The sequence below is a fragment of the Lissotriton vulgaris genome, chromosome 2_1 (assembly GCF_964263255.1).
Source record: "Lissotriton vulgaris chromosome 2_1, aLisVul1.2, whole genome shotgun sequence".
NCBI classification, from domain to species: Eukaryota; Metazoa; Chordata; class Amphibia; order Caudata; family Salamandridae; genus Lissotriton; species Lissotriton vulgaris.
In genome coordinates this window covers 1746281812-1746301525 of record NC_141687.1, presented here as the reverse complement: position 1 = coordinate 1746301525, position 19714 = coordinate 1746281812, and the positions used below count along the sequence as shown (strand labels likewise).

The 19714-nt window shown below is 43.6% G+C and overlaps 1 protein-coding gene across 3 annotated transcripts in view; it reads left to right on the top strand.

The window, feature by feature from the left end:
* The window catches only part of CD151 (CD151 molecule (Raph blood group)), a 161687-nt gene that overhangs the window by 54419 nt on the left and 87554 nt on the right, over positions 1-19714 (top strand). The window lies entirely within an intron of this gene.

Here is a 19714-nt window from a genome sequence, read left to right as displayed (position 1 = left end):
CCATCATTCTTTTGCTCACCGTGCCACCCCAGTTTGTGTGTGCGCATTTGATGGCACTAAACCAGGCTAGCCTTGGCTCCCAGAAAATCATGCTTAATTTAAAAAAAAGATCCTGAAGTGCTGGAAGAGCAAAGGCAGTACAGATGTACGATCAGTCTCAAAGGAAACCAACAAGGCCGGAGCTGCGTATCTGGTTAATGGGACTTCCCCCTATAAACCACTGGAGAAGGCACTTGGGTAGTAGCCCCAGCCTCTGCTCAGACAAAGGACCTTAGTTCTAACCATGTTGTCATCTAAGCCCACCCCTGGGTCCTCCTTGTCCATAGATTGACAGGAGAAAGACTGCAGGGGCCTTTGACACTATGTTGGGGGAGATGAGATACAGCTGCAGTGGAACTAACCCGGTCTATGCTTTCCTGCCTCCGATAGAATCTAGTAACCCGTAGTTTGGATAGTGGGTGTAAATTGGCTTTTCATGGAGTGTGGTTTTCAATTCCAACATACTAGTAGACTCTACTTGTCGGGAAAGAGTTACACTTAGCAGTGTTGAGTTCAGGTGTCCGTACTGCAGAAGTGCTGACTTCAATAGACGTGGAGGACAGAAATGGTATACATTGACAGAGCTCTTTGCGATTTTCACTGCAGAAGCAGTGCCGGCCTTCAGCAGGCTAGCTGCAGGGCAGAGGTGAGGTATGTTGGCCAAGCGTAGGGTGTACTTCTCAGTACTTGAAAAGTTGCAGAATGAGGTTCTTTGGCAGTGCACCGACTGTGTTTCTCAGTACTGCAGCTGTGATGTTTTCTGCATCCAGCCGTGCTGCAGATCGAGTAAGAGGTACATTGGTAGAGCGTTCAGTGTGGTTGGGAGTGCTGGTAAGGGTCAGGGGTGAAGAGCATTTGAAGAACACGGAGTGCGGGTCTCAATCACATAGCGGGGTGTTGAGAATGTATGGGTCTCAGTACTGGAATAGCGGAAGTACCGCAGATCAGAAAAGATGCGCATCGGAGGAGCGTTTCGTCTGTTTCTCGGTACTTCAATAAATTGCTCCGTGCCACCTCCTCTACCCAGATCTTCAAAGCGGACCTCAAATCTCTTCTTTTCCAAAGACACTTTCAGAACTAATACTTTCGTTCTCAAGCCCCTCGAGGAAGTTCGCTAGTCATTGTACATTTTTTTTTCTATACATTCCTCACCCCTGCGTGCTGTGTTGGATTTTGTGTTGGTGTACCCTTCATTTTAAGTCTCCTGTGTATCTTTGTAATGTTCTATTGTGTAACACTTTTCTCTTGTAACGTAACTGGCTCTACTGTACAGCACTCTAACACCTTCAGGTAATGTCCGCGCTTTAATAAAAATGCTCAAAATAATTTCGGGGGTGCAGAAGGTCGGGTGGGAGTGCTGTGGCAGTGCCGTGTGATGCGGCCCAGTGCTGGCGCAGCAGCGTTGCTGTACGCAAGGCCAGGGGTGAAGAGGTACCTGTAACACTTCACACTGACTCCTCCTTGGCTACCCATACCTTGTATTCACTGAGCGGGGAAAACATGGCTATGGATGGATGGAATCATTGAATTTGGCACAGACAGCAGAGGTGACGCATTTTGTGGCATAAAGTTAACCAATCGGAGTTGTAGCTACAAAGGTCGCCAGTTAAGCCACTAAGGCTCTAATATCTCGGCGGAGGGGCACCGAGAGCCCGGGAGGATAGCACCACTGCAGTGAAGATCAACTAAGCAGTGGTACTCGCCAGGCACGGTGCCTTCTCGTCATGGATCTGGCATAAACTCCCGCAGTTCCTCCTGGGAAATGGACCTATTGGAGCACTTTATCTAACTGTGTGGAAGACCCAGGCCTCACAGCCCCGGTTTAAGAAGGGTGAGAATGTTAACAGCAGCTGAAAGTTTCACCTGTGCATTTACATAGCATTTGAAAAGAGCCCTGTTCTGTGAAAACAAACCGGGAGCTAGAACTGGGACAGACCCAGAGCTCAAATATAAGGGGTTTAAACATAGGGAAGTGCACACCTCTCCAGAAAGAAATAGCGGAGTCCGAGGAAGGCGATGGAGCACGGGCCGTGAATCCCTCACCCACCTATTACAACCAGAAGTTTCATTTAAACACTCACATGCAATGACAATTTGCTATTAAATTGTGTTTTTACTTAGCGCTTCAAAATGGCTGTTTTGCTGTTTCTTTTTTTTTTTTTTTTTTGATTGGAAAGAAGGGGACCCCTATATAATGACTGGACTAGCTATACATAGGGAAAATAACTGGTTGAAAAAGGTCTATAGCTTAGTCAAGGCTGTGACATAGTAGTGAAGCCCCAAGGTTATGTTTCCTAATAAGGCTATGGCCTAAAAGATATATTTATAAAGAGTCATAATTTCCATTGTATTTTAGAAAATGTATTATTGTTATTATGGGATATATCATAAACATTGAAAATTATTTTTTACAGTGTAGTATAAATATGTATTAATTAATGGTCATGATCGGTGGCATCGCCCTCCCAGATGTGCGCCGTTACTATTGGTCTTCGCAACTAGCTGCCCTCAACCACGGCTTCTATGGCCCAGTGGAGAGCCCCGGCTATGCCATGGATAGATGGCTGATGGGCGATGGTAACTATTATCGGGCCCTATACTCGAAGTCTTTTGACCGACGGTTGACGGGCCCCACCCGTACGGCGGTCCGCACTTGGCGGGTGGTTAATAAGGCACAGGGGTGGCAGGGCAGACTCACGAGGTTCACTCCCCTCTTTGATTCGGACATCCTGGGTAGACTATGGCACACCAAGGGATTTGATAAGTGGGACCTTATCGGCATCAGCAGGGTTGATGATATGCTCTCCAAGGGCTCAATTAAGACCTTCCCCCTGTTACAAACCGAATACCAGCTGGGCGCGACGGAGTTTTTTCGCTACGCTCAACTGCGACACGCGCTGCTCTCGGCCTCTCCGCCGGACGGCGTCATTCCCGAGAGTTCCCCTCTGGAAGACAGGATACTGGATGGGCACATGCCGGACAGCGCAATCTCCCTCTCCTATAAAAAATTAATCAATGTGTGCACGGACCTCCTCCTTAGTTTGAGAGACCAGTGGGTGGCGGATGGCCTTGAATTGGACGATGAGGATTGGCAGAGCGCAGTTTCCTCCCCTAAGGAGGTTGCCATTTCTTCCCGTCTTCGCCTCGTGCAATTTAAAATCCTGCACCGGGTGTATATGACAGGACCCCGATTGATGCACATGGGTTTCTCGCCTGACGGTCTCTGTCGTAGGGGCTGTGGAGCTCTTGCCACTTTCTTGCACATCCTTTGGGACTGCCCGGTGATCGCCTCCTACTGGAGAAGAGTGCACCGCGTTATGGAGGAGGTGACTGGCGTAGCTGCTCACGCTGAGGCCCGTCGATGCCTTCTGAACGTATGGGAGCCTTCCGATCACAACGTTGCGCAGTCTAGGTGGGTTACCCTTGGGAACATGGTAGCTAAGAGGGACATAGCCCAGAGGTGGGGTGCGGCCGAGGCCCCCCTGCTGGTACAGTGGAAGGCCAACATGGACTGGTGCATGTTCAGGGAGAAGACAGTCTATGTGGCCAGAGGGAGACCTCGAACTTGGACTAAAATTTGGGGAGCATGGAATGAGTACAGGGGAGATGTGTGCTTACCGCCTGAATCCATCAGCCTGCATGATAATATGCCTCCCTAGCCTGTGACGCCAACTGAGCTCTATTGTACTGTATTCTCCTGTCACCTTCCCCCTCCCTCCTCCCTCCCATTCTGAACCTATCCTTGATGCACGTTTCCCTGCCTTTTTCCCCTACCCATCCCCGACACCCAGCGTCACACTATTCACACTGCCACTTTCGCGCCCGCGGGCGCCTTGTTGTTGTATTCATCTTAATATAAAATCAACCTTCAACGACTATGTCTTAATTGTTTGACACTATTTCTCTCCTGTTATTCCTGCTGCCTTGCCTCCGGGATGTCAGGCTGAATAGCTGTGTGTTCTGATTTCAATAAAGGTTTTCAAAAATTTACAAAAAAAAAAAAAATAATGGTCATGATAATCGTTATAAACCGTACAGAGTAAAAACATGAGACACAAATGATGATGGCAAGGCGGTAGTGAGACTACGCGCTTTGGCGAGGTCACCTTCATCAGGTCACCGTCTTAGTGTACTGTATGTAGGTATGCCAATTGCAGTTGCATAAAAGCTTAAGATACAGAAGACTGAACCGTAGTTGGGCGTAAACGCGGAGCTCTGGGCATGAGGCTAGGTCTATTAAGAGGACATCACGGTTGTGTGAATCCTGTCTTAGAGAAAGGTGTCACCTAGATGTGGTGCCGATTTGTGTTTTTTTCAATATATGCAGATTCCGAATTGAAGATGCCCTCTAAGTTGGAATCCTGGGATAGCGAAAAGTAATTTATATAGTGAGATTTGTGAAAGTCTGAATGCTCGGTGGGCTATAGTCCATCCACATGATATGAGGGTGATACAGAACGATATGCTTGTATAAAGCCGCACGATAAGGAATCCGATAACAGCTGCCCAGGCTCACAAGACGGAAATAGTTTCTAACAGCTGTTAATGACCGGTGCATTAAACGTCTCACTTAATGAAACTCCATTTAGAGTCCGGTAAAGATCAATGCTGATTGTGCCTTGCTGGAATTGGAATTTGTGACCTGCAAATCACAGCATGTTTTATAGGTGAGCGTTCAACTCGGTGAGCCATCTTGCCCGCACGGCTTAGTGTGTGTTGACATAATTTCAACTATATGTGCTAAGGACTGATCTAAAATATGTGCCTATAGCAATGAAAAGCTACATAAACAGCAGCTTGTGCTTTAGTCCTGTGGTAAAAGTTTTCGTGTTTACAGTTTGCGGTATGACAAGAGTTTAGGGGGCTCCATTGGTGCGTTGGTTCATTTTAATTTCTCTATACCATCGTTTTTTAAAATGTGGTCCGGAGAATACTGGAGGTCTCAAACGCCTGCTCAGAGGGTCCGCAAATGCTTAGAAATTAAATAGTATAAACTGATTAATAAAATAAACATTAATAAAATGTATATAAATAAATAAAATGTAAATTTAACATTTAAAAAACACGGTAAATGGAAATTAATTTGAAATTGGATTCTAAAATTAAGTTGGTACCCTCAGATTGATTGGAGAGAGCGGGGCAAATGCATCAAACGGAACATGGGGCCTGATTACTATGGCGGTGGTACCGCCTCCTTCAGGCCATCAATGGCGGTCCCACCACCTTCTGACCCTGCAGGTCCACCGCCGCATTACGATGGAAGGCTGATGGTGATATGGCAGAGTACACCACGCATCCGACAGTCTTGGTTCTGCAATCCCTACAATAGTGGTGTTGCCTGCTCAGGCACCACTGTAAGGACTACAATGTCCCATTCCCCCTGCTCTTTAATGGGGGTTCACCCACCATTAAAAGGCAGGTGAAAAGTGACTTTGGGCCTCCTAGAGGGCCCCCCTTCCCACCTGGTCCTCAGCTATACGTCCTGGGGGGGACCCTATGGTGCTGCCTCAAACATCCCTGCACTATGTGGCAGTCACCCCCACGTGGTGCAGAGATGTTTCAAAAGTGTATATTTTGGACTGCTGCATGTGCTGCAGCCCGCAGCAAACATCGCAATAAAAAATAAACAGATTGCAACCGCCTTGAAGGCCTAATATGGGTAGCGGGACCATCGACAGCTAGTCGGGTAGTCCTGCCACCGCCATGGTTCCCGGTCGTATGGAAGTCCAACTGGCATCGTAATCAGGCCCATAGTGTGGACGATGGGCGGCCTCAATTGAATGTAGAAAAGCTCAAACCTTCCTATTTATATCTACAACCTTGTTTATTTAAATACATTTCTGAATTAAATCCACAATTTCAGCATTCCTGTATTTGTTTGATGAATGCTGGTTTCTGTGCTTATTTTTTTTTTTTGTATTTTGTTGTGGTTCAAATCATCAAATGCTCAGGCCGGGGACCCCTGCTTCCAATAATGACTCACTGGGGATGCCCCAATTCCAATAATGATTCAGTTATGGGTCCCTGGGTTTAGTAATGAAGTGGGGGTTTCACAGAAGTCAAACTATTAAGAAACACTGCGCTATACCATCAGGTGGATAATTTGTAAAATAAATAAATTATAGATAAGTGAATGAACCTAATGTTTTTCTTAGGAGCCTGTCGCCGTCTATGCCAACTCCGGGGTGCCAAATGCCAAGGCTGCAAATCTTCGTTCCGCTTCATGTTTCTTCCACCACCCTGCACTTCATGTCTCTTTATCTGATTCTGGTAGACTTTACCCTGCTTTTTGCCGTGTTAGGTGCCACCGCAAGACTGTTTATTGGCTTATCTGTTGCAAGATGTTTTGTTAGGCAAGAGTGGGCTTAGAGCGCACCCATTGTTTACCAAAAGCCTGTTTCACTGTCATTTGCTTATTTCTTATTTGTTAGCTTGCTGTAGTCTTTTCTTACTTTTCTAGTGTTTATCCCTCCGCTGGAGCATGGACACAGTACTTATGGCCTTCATTACCTACTTTTTGACTGCTGCTTTTTTCTTTTTAGTTCAGCACTCCATGAGAGTGCATGTGTTTCCCAGTTGTCTCCCTAATCTACTTATCTCCCCCTCCACCTGCTGCGGTCCATGTTCTTCTATCTTTTTTATTTGTGTGCTTCTTTCCTCCTACTCTGCTCCATGTTGCTTTCTTGTTTTTATGCTTCTCTCACCAGCTCCCCTGTGCCTTACTTCGCTTTGTTTCATTTTCTTTCCCTGACCCACACTCTCTGTGTGGTTCTGCCCCCCTGCCCACACCTGCTGTGTTGGTTGCACTCCGTGTGCAGCTTGTGCCCAGTTGCCGCCAGCCCCGTTCTGCTGCCTCCTCTTTCATTAAAAGAAAAATATGTTTTAACATTTTTTAGGTCTGCCCCAAAGAAAGCTTTAGCTGTTTTGTCAGCCTTATGTTTCTCAGAACAGATCATACATATATATATTCTCGCTTTTACCATTGACGTCACTCAAATCTTACTCCCTAGGAGACTGTATAGATTGAAACTTGGGATACTGATTCATCAGCACACAACAGCATTGGCATATTTACTTATCCTATTGAAATGCATTATAGTAGCACAAGTGAATTGGTACTTTTGTTTTCATTACACCCTCTCATCTTTGTGAAGGACATTTAAAGCAGTTGAATCCTACTAAAGAGGTACATTTTAGGAACAACTTGAGTTATTGTAGCTTTGTGACATATTTGTTCGGCAGTCAGTTCTGACTTGAGAGATCTAGTAACGCCTAGTGGAACTGCAGCTTCAAATAAGAATTTCAATGCTTTCGCATCTGACTCCATAAGGACACCTAGGAAATAACTAGTAGAACTGTGGTTTAGTTTAAGAATTCAAGGCTTTTGCATTTGACTAGAAAGGGAAACTAATAACGACTAGTGAAACTACAGCTTGATGTAAGTATTTCAATGATTTTTCATTTGACTAGTGAGGGTCACCTGGTGACAGTGGAGCTGTGGCTTGATGTAGGAATTTCAATGCTTTCGCATTTGACTTATGATAGACACTTAGTAACGACTTGTGGAACTGCACATTCTCAAAAGAATATCAAAGCTTTTGCATTTGGCTTTTGAAGGACACCTAGTAACAATGGAGCTGCAGCTTCAGGACATCAAGTAACGACCTGTGGAACTGCAGCTTCTAATAACGATTTTAATGCTTTCGCATCTGACTCGACAGGGACACCATGTAACAAATAATGGCAACAGTTGCTTCTGACTTCAGAGGGACATCTAGTAAAGTTTTGTGGCGCAAAAGTTTTGTTAAAGACTTTACACTGTTTCTTCTGACTAGGGTATCTAATACTTACTTGAGTTACTGTAGCTGTGTGAAAGGTCACATAGATCGCTTTGCCAATGCATATTTTCTTTTTAGTCATCAATCCAACGTGGATTGGCAACTACAAGGGAAATAAAATGTAGCTGCATCAATTTATAGACTGGTGTGTGGTGTGTACATGTACAAATCGACACAGGCAGAATGTCCAATGCTTTTTGCTTTCTTTTTTCTTTATTAAATTCTTTAGCCATTCTGCACAGCTTGGAGATGCTATACAGAATCGCTAAAAATCATTGGCAAAGCCAGAAGGTGCAGAAGGTGAACACTGTTCACTTTACCAATGCTTGTTTCCATTAGACCTTCTAGTGGGGTGAACCTTGCTCTTTTTGAGGGAGTTCTTTATGAACTTCCTGGGGGCACCCTTTATCTGTCTGTGTTTTTTTTTTTTGTTTTCTTAGATATTTGGGTTGCTTGTTCGAAGTAATTCTCCTTCATAGTGTTACGGCGGAGCCTAACAAATTGCCCATATGGGTGGTTGTCCCGCAAGCTTCGAAGTGTGAAAAGTGTCAGGTTTATTGCTGTTTTATTCTGTCTCACATCAAACTTGAAAGTTGATGTCCTGAGAACGATTATGCAGCCATTCAAAGAAAAAGTTAAGTTCTACATTTGTGCCGGTTCATATACAAACAATGTCATCAGTATATCTTAGCCGGAAAACAATATTGTCCTGGAATGGATTGTTGGTGTAGATGACTTCCTCTTCTAACTATGCCATGTATAAAATGGCTGTCTCTCTTACTTGCAGAAAGAATTCTTCATCGAAGAGAAAAACATTCCTTTTTAGTGCTGTTCTGGCAAGTGGCAGAACAAAGTTGGTAAGCACACAATGTGGTCTTTCTCGATTTTCAAAGTAGAGTACTTTGACCATGTGTTGTCTTGTGGTATATTGGTGTATAATTAAATCACATCTAGTGTTTCTTGCTAGTGCATGAAACTGTTTTTTTTTTTTTTTACTTAAAAGCAAGGGAGTAGCCAGAAAATGGAAACATTCCCCATTTTGAACTAAAACTTATATGGTAACAAACAAGTGAAGTAAGCCCAACCTTCCCTAAAAGAGATCCTGTCTCTTCAATCCAAGCATCTATTTGTTCATCCTTTTACCCTTCCATCCACCCTTTGATATTTACTATTTCACCTTTACAGTCTGTCATCCATTAATTCTTTCATCCCTCATTCAATCTTTTTCCATTCTATCCATCTACCCATTCTGTCATCCATTGATCCATCCATTGATCCATCCATTCATCCATCCATTCATCCATCCTTTCTGACATTCATGCACTCATCCATTCACTTTACTATTAATTCATTCATCATTTTACCCACTCCCCCTCATCCATCCCTTTGCTCTGCCATCCGTTCACTTGTCCATCTACCATTCTATCCCTTTATTCTACCATCCTTTCACCTGTCCATCCACTTACCCACTCACTCATCCATCCACTCACCTGACATCCACCTATCCATCATCCCTTTACTCTGTCATTTTTTCACCTGTCCTCCAGTTAATCATTCATTCACTCATCCATCTATTACTTTACTCTTCCATCCTTTCACCTATCGATCCATCTACCTATCCATCCCTTTACTGGGCCACCCTTTATCCTGTTCGCCCACCTATCGGTCCACTCCTCTTTTAACCCACTTATCCATCCATCCATTCAATCTTCCTTCCATTCAATATTCCTTCCTTCTTTCTTTTCCATTTTGTTCTTCCATGCTCCTGCTTTGTCTTCTATTGACGCTGTATTCCTTTATAATGGTAATTATGAGCTTTTTCTACCAAGTTGCAGACAAAAGAGGCCCATAAAGAACGACACCTCTGCTGTAGCTACAAAAGCTGGGTGTTCACACCGCTCCTAACATAAAATCTGTTGTGTGTTGGATATATGATTGGACATATGGAATAAAAGGTTGGAGGAAAGTATCCACCTATTTGGAAATTGGTTTATTGAGGGAATTGCAGGTAGACACTATCTCGCTGGTCGACTTTAGGGATCTTTGTGCATCTTAGACCGGGCTTTTGGAATTATTTCAGTTTATCTGCAGCGTTGTACGCATAATTGTGGATTTGTTTCATTTTCCAATAAAACATCATGTTCCGCATAATCTGCAGACTTTAGCAAATAAAATTGTTTCTAGCTTAAACAGATCAAAAGTTACCAAAAACATAGCAACATGTTTTTCCATTTAGTGGAATGCCCTTCGCAAAGGTTGATTGGTCACCTTTCTGTTGCTTATTTCTATATTTGGATGTCACTGGTAACAAGAATTGGCATAGCCAATAGGTCTCGCCTTTGGGACCTTATAAGTATTTAGTTATGCAGCACAATATCCTTGGTGCAATAACATCCACTGTTGCATGGCTAAACACTTATAACGTCCCGAAGGCGAGACCTATTGGCTATGCCAATGCTTGCACTGCAACTGCATGGGAGGTGGTGGTGCCGTCGCAAGTACAAGCACTGCAACTGCGCAGAGAGTTGGCAGTGCCGTACAAGTAAAAGTACTGCAACTGTGCAGAGAGGTGGCGGTGCCTCACCATTACAAGCACTGCAACAGTGTGTGAGGTGGTGCTGCCGTCCAAGTATAAGCACTGCCACTGCGCAGAGAGGTGGTGGCACCCTCCCATTACATGCACTGCAACTGTTTGGAGAAGTAGCAGTACTATCATATGTGGGAAGTAGTAGTAGTACCTTCCCACTACAAGTCCTGCAATCGTGCTTCGAGATGACCAGACTTTCTCACTGAATGTACAGGAGACATGCTGAGATGTGCCAGTACTCTCCCACCACAGCCACTGCAACCATGCTGAGACGTGCCAGTACCACTCCACTGACGTCCTGCTCAGAAGCACCGGTACTCTCTGTTTCAAATTAAGCAAGTGCAGGTACACAGCACCTGACAATGTAAATCACTGGATGGCCCACTTGCAAACACCCGTCAAGATGGATGTGCAAGGAAGAGGGTCCCTTTAAACAAAGCCATCTCAGAGCCCCCACCGCTCCATCACATCTTTGTAGCGGCTACTGAGCTGCGACATTTCAGTGCGCTAAAAAATATAACAAATAACCTATATTTTTCGCCTGTTGACTTTGCTTGCAGGAATTTAGTTTAAAATGTCTTTGGATTATTGCTATTGTACTTATAAATACCTTTCTTAAGGTATTGCGATTTTCATACATTTTATTATAGGGATGTGAAAATTTGATGAACAGCATTTCACTTGTTTTTCTTTTAAAATGAAATAAAATCCTGCCACCTTAAGCAAATGGACAGCGAGGAGTGAACGTGTAGTTGTCCCCCCCCCCCCTCCCCCATCCCAACCCCCTACAAAAACACTTATGCACCCAACTAAAAGCACAGTCCAGCATAGTTAACACACACGCCCCAACGGCTCTAGACCACTCGCATTTCCAACAAAGCTGTGTGTCCTGCTCCTGTCAGGACTGGACTGAAAACAATAAACAAGCATTGGTAAAGATGTACCCGCAAACCCGGACTGAGACACCTTCAGTCTGGACTGGCTCTTTAACTTGTGCTGCTATGCATGCTCGGACTCTAGCCCAGGCAGGCAATGTTTACAGTCAAAGCGTCAAAAGCTCAGAACCATTGCACTTGCTGGTGTAAGAGGGAGATGCCAGGAGAGTTTACACGTAGATGTTTTTCATGCCAGTTTTGATAACTCCTACGGATACTTGCTATCGGGTACAGTGAAGGCTTTAGTATAAAAAGTATTTTAGGTAAAAGCAAGTGGACAAATGGGAGTATGGCGGGAGCAGATTGGGGAAAGTCACTGGGTGGTGAGGTGTCAAGCAGCGACGAGAAGAAGGTGGTGGGACGGACAGGTCAAGCCACAAAGGTGTGGGGTGGGAAGGGCATACTTTAAAACAAAGTGCTAAATAGGAGCATAGATGGAAGCAATGACGGGCAGAGGTGCTAAGATGAAATAATAAAAACAAGCATTGGCCGTGCGGCCCTGAACGTGGCCAGATGGTGCCGGGAGCAGCAGCAGCCAGCGGGAGGAGCGGGACTCGCTCTGTGGTGGGGGAGAAGCATTGAAGCGTGCGCTTAGGAGAGCAAGCAAGAGGAAAATCAGATGGCGCCTGATCGAGCGATGCGAGGAATGCGCGTTACTGTGCACGTAACTGCTCGCTCCAGGCCAGCAAAAGCTTGTGGTCAGATTTCTAAAGCCCACTCACTAAATGTTTCGCCAGTCCAGCGCATGCGCTGGATCAGGCGAGACCTAATAATGAGGCAAAACGGTTGCCCAGAAAGTGCTAACATGTTAAAAAAACAAACAAAAAAAAAAAACGAAGGAATACTAATTTAAGATGTGATATATTATGCTTTAGGCAATAAATTATAGTACTTGGATACTGGGGGAGTTCTTTAGAAACTGACGTTTTTTTGGACAGATCCACTATTGATCAATTCCTTCTTGTATTATCTTAAATAGATTTATTTAATCTCTCTACTTGTAATTGTCATTTTTAGGTTGAGCCTACAGTCAGCACGCATGTGCTGCTCTGCAAGACTTGTTGTAGTGGAGTAGGGAATAGAAGCCCTGCCCACTCTCTGCACATATTTTTCATTGGCTTGTGTCATTGTCCTTCCTAAATGCTGGCTTCTGTTTCGTAAATAGGCTTGTTAGTCCCTCCTTAGTACAGCCTCCCCTTAATTTGTAACCACCCATGGCGACTAGCCCTTTTACTTCAGTTGTTACACAGTACCTGTTATTTAGTCAGTAAGCACTATTTTCTTTATCAAGTTTCTCTTACTGCAGGCACAACTGCTTTGCTTACATTCAGTCTGTGATGCCATCTTTACCACAAAACCCACCGCCCGTTGTGCGTGCCTTCTTTACCTACCGCCCTCCCTCCCGTTGTCTGTGGTGCCTTCTTAACCTCCACCCTCCTTCCTGTTGTCCGTGATGTCTATCTTATCCTTGCCCTCCCTCCCGTTGTCTGTGGTGCCTTCCTACTGGCTATGCCAATGTTTTAACATTTGTTTTATTTATATGCTAAATTAGGGCTGAGCACAGCTCACCCAACTCGTAATTGTTTTTATTTACATGCTACATAATGGTGGAAAGGAGCAATGAGACAAGCAGCTCACACAACTCGAAACAAGCATTTCCAATGCAATTGGTCTGGCATATACGCACGTTTGAGCTATTGCCATTGTAAATGACCATGACTTTTATTTATGTTTTGGTTTTCAAAACCTAAATAAAAGGCATTGTCATTTACAATGCAAATAGCTTAAACTCATGTAAATGCGAAACCTATTGCATTGCAAATGCTTGTTCAATAATATTTTCAGTCATTTACTTTCTGGCACTCTTCTCTGTCGTTTTGGTCTTTGACTACGATGCCTACCTTATTTTCTGTTGTTTTTACCATTGTGTTTTTCATTTTTAGGTTGAGCCTAGACAGCACTTTAGCTATGTTTGAGGCATGTTGTATATACTTTGTTGGCTTACAGCTCGCTCATTGCTTTTCATTTGTTAATTTCAGTGCCCTTTAAAAATCATTGCTTTCAAGTGGTTAATCTTTCCAATTTGTCCCTCCTTTTCGTCAGTTGATCACTCCCACGGAGCAGCGCCCCATTACTTTTAGCTTTTGATTAGTCCCATTTTAGTTACTGGCACAGGATTTCTTTTTTATTCTGAAAGCGCACAAACGTTCGTGTTTCATTGTCCTTGATCAGTGTGGCGCCCGCTTTATTGCTGCTGCACTTCATCTTACAGCATGGCGGCCGCCTCGGGAGACTGTGCTCCTTTCTTTTTCTGAATGGTGCTCGCCTGTTGTAAATTGTACATTAAAGCCGATAGATGTGCGTGTTCGTATCTGCTCCTGATGCGTTCTACTGGTTTTGATACCTTTTTTTCCATCCAGTATATATTTATTAACATTGTTTGAGTTATATGGTGTTGGTTTTGTTTTGGGCTTCTTTTGACAACGTAAGCTATTTCAGGCTTATTTTCAAGGACCATAGTGCTTGTTTCATATGGCAGATCTGGCAGTCCTGCCCCTGCGATCAAGCCTGAGTCATGTACGCTGCCATGTCAATCAGCATCACCACAAAACTCTACAGGGGCGCTCGCACCATCCACCATGACTGAATGGAGGGGGTACTTCTCCCGCTTGTGGGGCAGCAATGTTTGGAACATTGTTGCTAAGGTAACCCGCCATTTCAAATTGCCCTAAACTGAGAACCGCCATTTGAAATCGCCCTTCACAGAGCCACCAATTATGTGGGCACTTTACCGTTCATTGAAACCACTGGTGTACAGGATTAACCAACTCCTGGAAAAGGGGACTGGTGCTTTGAGTGTGTGTGGCATCACCCCTCCTGTTTATAAAGTATAGGCCTTAATGGGTGCAGGGTGGTCTGTGGGGGGTGCGCACAGTGCCCCACCCACGGCTCCCTCAGCTTCCTCTTTGGGACAAACCACTCCTTAACACTACACTGCACTCAACTTTAGAGCACTTCACTCTATGCCGCTTTACACCAATAACTTTTAGCCATACTGAATAGCAACCACTCTAGTTTACAGCCTAGCTAAAACATATTGGCAAAGCCATAGGCGATACCTATTGGCTATGCCAATGCTTGTTAAGTTCTGTCATAGGTTTTAGTTGGGAGTGGGGTGTATTTTGTGTGTAATAACAGTAAGAACCTTTTTTTTTTTTTAAAGGTAAGGACTTCAACAGACATTTCTGTTGGGGGATGTGGGGCAGCATGCAGATTTTTCAGAAGTCTTTAAGTTTCTTCTGCTGTAATGGCATCTTTATTGTGAAATTACAGGGCACTGAATATAAAAAATCAATAAACATTCTACCACTCATTTCCTCGCACTCCACTTTGAGGAGAATATTTTCTCAATGCTTCAACCAAGAGTGTTTATGGTTTTGTGTTTACTCTACCTATATGGAATTGTTTCCAATGATGGGTACAACTTGAAATGTTCGTACTGTTGTTGTCATTTTTTTCAAACTGTCAATTTCTCAATTGCTTGTTGACTTTACATGTAGTTATTATATATAATTTTTTTTGCAATGTCAAATACAATTGATGAATGTGCATAATTATATTTTACTCATAAATTCAAAAATTTCACAGGAGGAGTTCTCAATAAATCAGCCAATTCTCATGAACTGTTAGATTTATATGCATTAATAACAGGCCCGGTTCCAGGAATATTTATTTGGGTGGGCCAAGGGTGCATTTGGGTGGGCCACTGCGAGCTCGATTTTTTGCATATATGTCTAGGCAGGCCTGCTTCAGGGTGCTCCTTTACCTCTTCTTAGTCTTACAAGGCCAAGTAAAACACACTCTTTCCCAAATCTCTTTCTAAATGTGATCACTCTCAAAAAGTGTTTTTTCCATGTAATGTCCCTTTGATGGGAAGAGGAGGTTTCTGAGATGGGAGTATCAGGCAAGTGACACTTTTCGGGCTCCCTCTGTGCGAGCCTTCGGGGAGAATCCCTCTTCATTACTACCTCCACCTGACCACGGACTCTGCAATGCACTCCCTTACAGGCTTGATTATCCACTTCTCCTCTTCAGTGAACCTTATCTCACAAATGACCTTGAGTCCCAGCCCCATATCAGGCACCATTGGGCTCCACTTTCATTTTTCCCGGTAAAAACATTAGGAAAATCACCTTCAAACTTAAAACATTGAATATAGCAGTGAATATAATTAGCACGCACTTTAAAGTATTTTCCACAGTAGCCCTTATGACCCGACTGCTAATTAAATAAACAAAAACAGAAAGGCCGGCTTCAGCGCTGATGTGAGACTTTTTTGGCGCTGCACCAATAACCTCTTTCTCCGTAAATACCTTTACTCCCACCTTCCAACAGTGCCCCTCATCTCCCAATGTCCCCCTCTATTGACCTCCTACTTGGATTCCCTCAAAGCCATGCCACATGCCACAAGTGCCCCTCATCTCCCCATAGCCCCTCCCCCTATTGACCTCCTCCTCGGATTGCCTCAATGCCACTCTCCACCAGTGCCCCTCATCTCTCCCTAACTCCCCCCTCCACCCCATGACATCTTCCTCGGATTCCCTCACTGCCACCCTCCACCCGTGCCCCTCATCGCTCCATAGCCCCTCATACTACCTCCTCCTCAGATTCCCTCACTGCCACCCTCCAACAGTGCCCCTTATCTTTACGTAGGCCCTCTCTCATATGCATTTCATTTGTCGCATAGCGCTACTCATATCAGTGTAGTGTGTGTCAGTACTTTACACAATGCACACATTATACATATACAATCAATCATACAAGTATGTAAATCAGTCTATTGGGAATGTCACATAAGCCAATAAGGATTACAAGGTGTATGAATCACATGTCATTCATACTGGTGGGCGGGATATTTTAAGAGGGTTTGGTCTGGGGAAACACAACCTTAGGATTTAAAGAGTATTCCATGGGGGTCAGCATCACTGATAAAAATGTATATCTGCCCAAACATACTCATTTTAACAACATTAGAATAATGAAAGACTGGGGGAGTTCTAACTATATCACAAAACCAAAAAAGCGAAGTTCTAACTATATCATTCATGTTTGTATGCAGCTCTTTGATGACAGTTCATTGGTTACTGTCCTATGTTAGGATTGTAACTTGTGAACTGCAAGTAACACAAGGATCTCTGTGACAAAGGCAGTAACCCACTGAGCTATCCAGGGCTTTAAGTGGGCCGGGTCTCACTAGGTCTGAGCACCGGCAGTTTTTTTAAAGGGGCCTCGAAACGGGTCTCTTTCACAGGTAGTCCGTTTTTTTCCGAACTGCAGTGACAGCAGTCTGCTGTCACTGCAGTCCGGAAAAAAGGTGCCAGGGCACAAAACAGAGCCCGATAGAGACCCGTTTCGAGACAGCAGGCACATCGGTGTACCCTGCTCACACTACTCACAAGTGGAATGTTACGGCATGATGTCATGCCAGGTGAGCTTTGTAGGGGGAAGGGAAATCCTTTAAAGAGAGTCATTTTCTCTCTGGATTTCCCTTCTCTTTTTGAAACTCAGGAGCAGCAACATTGTTTTGATGTCACTGGTGCTTTAAGTGGAAGCTTTTGCAATTATATACAAGCCATAGTTGCTGTTATTTATCTTATGCAACTAACAACCATTGATAAAGCCAATAGCCCTGACTTGTAGGTATGATGTTACTTGTTGTATCAAATACCTGGATGCAATGACAGAAACAGCAAAATACAAGTCGGGCCGCACACTGTTAAACACAGATTTTTAACGTACTGTTTTTAAGCCACGTCCTCAATTACATTGGCCACGCCCCTTTGAGAGACCACCCCCCCCCCCCCAGTTTTTTCATCCCACTCAAAGCTCTGGAGCTATCCACATAAAATACAGTTCATATGCATTTGAAAACTACTAAGAGACAAATTATTGCTCTCCAGCAGGATTATTAATCACCAGCGTTATCTGGGCATTTTGTATTCTTATTGTTGTCCTGCATCGGCAATGCTAATGATAAAAACTGTTTAAATGAAGCACACATGTGTGTGTCCTGATGTGCAGATTTTAAAAAGAAAAATATATAGTAACACATTCTCTTACCTACTCCATTAGTCAAAGTTTGTGTCAGTCTTTTGTGATAAGCCACTGCAGGGGTCAGGAAAGGTGAATAGGAATAAAAAAACTTCTTTTCTCCTGCGCTGCATATAAAAATAAATATCAACGCAGCAGGACAGTAAGCAAAGGTTACCAAAGGTTACCCTTGTCAAAGAAAGGGTTTGTCGCCTTTCGCCATGCAGAGATGACGGGGTGACAAAATAAACAAAGCCTCGTTAACCTATACATGGTCTTGTAAAGACTTGTGAAGTACTCGGGCGTTGCTGCGATCATCTCTAAAACTGTCTGTTGTGTGCGCCCCTCGGCGGGTGCTGACACACGCGACGGGGGAGGGTTGAAGCACTTAGATCCCAAAGACGCCTGCCTTCAGGCCCTCAGTGCGAGGGCCAAGGATCCTGTTTGGGTGGGCCAGGCTCATGTTTGGGTGGGCCTAGCCCACCCGGCCCATCCGCTAGAACCGGGCCTGATTAAGAACCTTGTTATGTGTGATATTTGCACATTGATTGTATATTGGTTGATTAACATGAGTCTTGGATCCTCTCGATTTGTAATTTTATCCACTATGACATTTGTGTCCACGTTCTTCCTTACAGTCTATTCATCATTTCTTGGGGCATTCCTGTTGATGACACTGGTTCCTTGCCAAGTAGTTAACATATCTGTGTTCAAATTCAGTTTTTTCGTATGAGAGGTCAATAGGAGTACTAGAGGTTGAGTATCTTCTGTGTAATTATAAGATGGCAAGCCAAAGGACCCATTGGGCGAAAGTAAATCCTACAGCTATGCAGTAAAAGGGAGTTGAAAGCTGCAATCTCCCAGTAATCTAAAATAAACTACAGACATATTCATTCAGAAAGGAGTGACACCAGCTTCTACCGCCTGTAGCTGACTAGCTAATCCGTGCATCACAATTTCATGATTAACTGTATCAAAGGCTGGCATACGTATTACCATCAAATAAATGATATTACTCCTGGCCGATTTTAATTGATTTAAAATTGCTAATACCGTGAATTTAATGGCATAATTCAATGTAAAGCCTATGTCTTCGTGATAACTTAAGTTATTAGGTGCAAGAAAAGGTTCCAGTTGTCACATTGCAGCCATTTCCATGGAGTTTTACAGAAATGGGATGTAAGAGATTATGCACACATTTTGCCACACTGTGCAGGTCTCGTGATAATTTCTTCTAGTAAAGGAGAGATTAGGGGGTTATGAAGCTTGTTTGGACTGATTGACCATATTTAGAATGCAACTGGCTGCAGATATCAATTTTGCTTGTTGAAAAATGTTAATAATTGACTTGTCTATGTCCGAGGCTACACACTTGATGGTATCTACAAGCTGAGGTATTCCTTTTCCAACTATTGGTTCAAAAGCAAGCAACGGCGGGATCATATTTTACTACATTTTGTTCATAGTTTTTTGTGGCAAACTGTTGCACACTATTTTCTGGAAGAGGCCTGGTTATTAGAGTTTTATAAATTGTATCTTCTTTTGCTCATCATCGGTTCATCTGAGGGAATAGTCCAGGATGGAAAGCTCCTATTCTAAATTCTTTACAAACTCCTAAATTGTCCTTTTTGTGAGTCTTGTATCTCTAGGATACACCAGGCAATAGTCAGCTTTCTGTTAGTTTTATGGCAAAGTTTCTTCTCTGTCAAGTTGAAGACGGTTGTTTCTTTATTTACATTGTGGTAAATTATTGTTTTCTTCAGCTTTTTAGGTCTTACATGAGAAAGTGCATGTGCAATGGTTTCTGACAATCTATTGCTTCAAAATTAAACCAAAAAAACTCAAATAAGGGACTTTTAGCTCTCCCATTACTTACCATTGGTTGGATTCATTGACAATCCAATTTTCTTCCTTTTCATTGGTGAGCACATGTCTGCTTCAGTTTGCCTAACTGTGTTGTTGTTTTTTTTTCAATGGGACTTGGAGCAAGTATTGTTGATTTCTTGGTGTATGTTTCTCCGTGCTGCATGTGCTCTGATTATATTATTATTTTATTATTTTTATTTTGCTTGCAAGACATCTTGAAACTTGAGGTGAACCTATTTCCAAGCATTCTTCTATTTCTCAAGCGACCAGTACAGTGAGCATAGACTTTGAGTTAGAATACATGAGGGTCCGATCTGATGGCCTCCTTTACAAAGCACGTTTACGGTCACTAAGGTCAA